This window comes from Mastomys coucha, unplaced genomic scaffold, assembly GCF_008632895.1.
Source record: "Mastomys coucha isolate ucsf_1 unplaced genomic scaffold, UCSF_Mcou_1 pScaffold6, whole genome shotgun sequence".
In the NCBI taxonomy this organism is placed as follows: Eukaryota; Metazoa; Chordata; class Mammalia; order Rodentia; family Muridae; genus Mastomys; species Mastomys coucha.
Window position 1 is genome coordinate 33,431,326 of NW_022196912.1, and position 4,341 is coordinate 33,435,666.

The following is a 4,341-nucleotide window of genomic DNA, read 5'->3' on the forward strand; positions in this document are numbered from 1 at the left end:
TTGGTTGGCCTTTTCCCTCAATTTGTGCATCCCTGCACATCTTGAAATCAGAACAAATTATGGGTTGAAGGTTTTGTGGATGGGTTAGTATCCCAGTCCCTCCATTTGAAGTTTTGCCTGGTTATGGGAGGTGGCTGTTTCAGGTTCCATCTCTCCCATTTTTAGCTACTAGCTAGAATATTAGGAGTATTAGCTAAGATCACCCTCAGAATCTTAGAAGCGTCCATTGTCTAGGTTTCTAGCTCATTCCAGAGGTGCTGTTCCTCCTAATTCAGTTGTCTCTCCCAGTACTATCTCCTTCTGTCCTACCTTCACCTCATGCCTTTGCCTCCCCAATATTTAATGTATTTCCTTTCTCAGTGAACTTCAAGCATTCTGCGTTTGGCCCTCTTTGTCATTTAGCTTGTTTGGGTCTATAGTTTGTATCATGGTTATCCTCTACTTTAAGTCAATACATACCATGTTTGCCTCTCTGGGTCTAGGTTACCTCACTTAGAATACTCTTTTCTAGTTCCATCCACTTGCCTGCAAATTTCCAGATGCCATTGTTTTTAATGCCTGAGTGGTATTTCATTGTGTAAATGAACCACATTGTCTTTATCCATTCTTCAGTTAAGGGATATCTAGGTTGTTTCCAGTTCCTGGCTATTCTGAATAAAGCTGCCACGGACATAGTTGATCAAGTGCCCTGTTGGTATGGTAGAACATTTTTTGAGTATATGCCTAGGAGTGGTACTGCAGGGTCTTCAGGTAGAAATTCTAAATTTTCTGAGAAACCACCAAATTGATTTCCAAAGTGGATATATAAGTTTGACCTCCCACCAGCGATAGAAGAGTGTTCCCCTTGCTCCACATCCACACCAGCATGTTGTTATTCAAGTTTTTTATCTTAGCCATTGTTATGGGTATAAGATGGAATCTCAGAGTTGTTCTGATTTACATTTCCTTGATGGCTAAGGATGTTGAACAATTAAGTGTTTCTTCATAATAGATATTCCTCTGCCAAGAATTCTATTTAGATCTGTATCCCATTTTTAGTTGGGTTATTTGGTATGTTGATATCTTATTTCTTGAGTTCTTTATATATTTAGATATCAGCTCTTTGTCACATGTGGAGTTGGTGAAGATGTTTTGTCCTATTGATGTCTTTTGCTTTATAGAAGCTTTTCAAATTTCATGAACTCCCACTTATTAATTGTTGATCTCAGTGCCTGAGTTATTCATGTTCTGTTCAGGAAGCTGTCTTCTGTTCCAATGTGTTCAAGTCTATTTTTCACTTGTTCTTCTGTTAGATTTACTGTATATGGTTTTGTGTTGATGTTTTGATCCATTTGGATTTGAGTTTTGTGCAGGATGATAAATATGGATCTACTTGTATTCTTCTACATGAAGACATCCAGTTAGATCTGCACTATTTGTAGAAGATGCTTTTCCCCCCATTATATAGTCATGACTCCTTTGTCAAAAATTCAAGTGTCCATAGGTGTGTGGGTTTACTTCTGGGTTCTAAGTTAGATTTCATTGGTCAACCTACCTGTTTTTATGCCAGTACTATGTGGTTGCTCTGGAGTACAGCTTGAAATCAATGGTGGTGATACCTTCAGAAGTTCTTTTATTGTTCAGGATTGACTTAGTTATCTTGCGTTTCTTGTTTTTTTTTTTTTTTTTTTTTTTTTTTTTTTTTTTTTTTTTTTTTTTTTTTTCATATAGAGTTGTATAATGTTATTTCAAAGTCTGTAAAGAATAATATTGGAATTTTGTTGGGAATTGCATTAAATCTGTAGACAGCTTTTGGTAGGATGGCTATTTTTACTCTGTTAATTCTAACAATCCATGAGTATTGGAGATCTTTCCATCTTCTGATATCTTCATCAATTTCTTTCTTCAGAGATTTGAAGTTCTTGTCATACAGATCTTCCACTTGCTTGGTTAGAGTTACACTAAGATAGTTTATATTGTTTGTGGCTATTGTGAATGGTTTTCTGTTTTCTTTCTCAGCCCAAACATCATCTGTAGAAAGGAGGGCTACTGATTTTTTTGAGTTAATTTTCTATCAAGCTACTTTGCTGAAGTTGTTTATTAGCTGTAATAGTTATATGGTAGAATTTTTTGGGTCAAATGTATACTATCATATCATCTGCAAATAATAATACTTCTTTCTTTCCAATTTGTATCCCCTTGATCTCCTTCAGTGGTCTTATTGCTCTCACTAGAACGTCTGAGCTAAAACCATCTGGCCCTAGGGATTTTTGATTAGGGAAATTTTAATGATTATTTCTATTTCCTTAGGGGTTATAAGTCTATTTAGATTGTTTACTTAATCTTGATTTAGCTTTGGTAAGTTGTATCTGTCAATAAAATTCTTCATTTCATTTAGATTTTCCGATTTTATGGAGTATAGATTTTCCTAATAAATTTTTGAATTTCCTCAGTGTCTGTTGTTATGTGCCTCTTTTCATTTTGATTTTGTTAATTTGCATATCCTCACTGCCTTTTAGTTGGTTTGGCTGAACATTTGTCTATCTTGTTGACTTTTTCAAAGAATCAACAGTGTTTTGTTTTTTTTTTTTCTACTGTTTTCTTTGTTTCCATTTTACTAATTTCAGCCTTGAGTTTATTTCCTGCAACTTATTATTCTTGATTGTATTTGCTTCTTTTTGTGCCAGAGTTTTCAGGTGTTCTTTTAAATCAATAGTATGAGATTTTACAAATTTCTCTATGAAGGTACTTAATTTGATGAACTTTCATCTTATCCCCTCTCTCCCCTTATCAGGGAAGAAAAAAAAATTGTGCATATAGAAGTAGAGTGATAATGTAGGGTGGAAACTGATGAGTGATAGTTGATTGATATTGATAAAAATTACTGTGAGGAAGAAATGGGGAGGAGGAGGAGGAACCAACTCTAGTTTGGTATGATTATTTATTCCATCACAGAAAGATTGTGGTAATATCTGAGCTTTGACCTAGAACTTTGATGCAGAATAAAAGGAGTAATACATTTGTGGTGGAGGAAAAAACAAACAAACAAACAAACAAAACAATACCTGGAGGAGGATTTGCTCAGCAGAGTACTAAAAATAAAGTTTAAGATTAAGGCGACTTTTCAGAGCTACCTTAAGAATTTAAACACTTTGGAAGGGCACAGATTATTTTATGATGCTGACATCATGCAATAATTCTAAGGGGTGTGAAGAAGATGGCCCAGGAAATCGGAAGGGAAGAGACCTATTTTAATCTCTCTTGGTAGTTTAGGACAGAGCTTAGTAAAATATCCACCTAGGATGGTATCAATGGAGACAGGAAAGAGGCTCTTGAGTCAGAGACAAAATTGTACAAAAGAATGTGTCAGAATGACGGAGGTTGGTAGCCTAGGAGATGAGGGAAGTGAGGAAGCTGAGTCAGCTACTGAGGAAAAGACACTTTGTTCTTTGTTCATCAGCCAAGGTAAAGACTGGTATTTGAAGAAGAAACACCTTGGATGTGGCAGATGGAGCCTATGTAGCTGGTACCTGCACTGCACTGCTGGTATTAGAGAATTGTGGCCAGCTCGTCTACATAGTCCTTTTAGCAATATGACACAAACCATATGAGTATCCTGATTTAAGTGCCCCAAACCCTTCCCCTTTTTACAATCATTCCACGTCTATAACACTGGACTTTTGAGTTCTGCTCTATGGTAATAGTAACCTCACTTTTCTTACCTGAACATGGTGTACTTGGTCTTGCCTCAGAGCCCCCTCTTTTTTTTTGTTACTTGTTACATTCTTTCTCTAGCCTTTATTTCTCCTTCTGTTTTTTTTCCATTATTTAGATGAAATATAGATTTCCTTAGGAAATCTTGCTGGAATACTCATTTAAGATAACAAAGTCATTCCCTGTGTGCCTGTTCCTGCTACATAGCTACTAATTGTCATATCATATCATTTATTTCTTTTATAGCACCTTGCAGAATATTAAAATATCTCAGAGCTGAAGATTCACAAAGACCATGACGGGGGCAGGGGAAGATTTTGAAATCCTTTTGCTCTTAGTAAGGGCAATATATACATGTGATCAAACTAGCAATGTGAAAGAGAGTGGGGAACATATTTCAATCAGAATAAACATAACTCCTGGCAAGGCAGAGGTGATAAGTATAGGAAAACTAGAAGAAGTTCTTCTGTAACCTGAGTAATGTTCACATTAATAAAATCCATGAGAACAAGTATTTGTTTGTGTGATTTTTCTGGATCTCTGTGTAAAAACACACCACAAATATTTAAAGTGCCTGGGAAATTCATTGTCACACCAATTAGAAAATAGAAGGTAACTGCTTTGGATAAGGTCGTCCGAAAAGTCTCC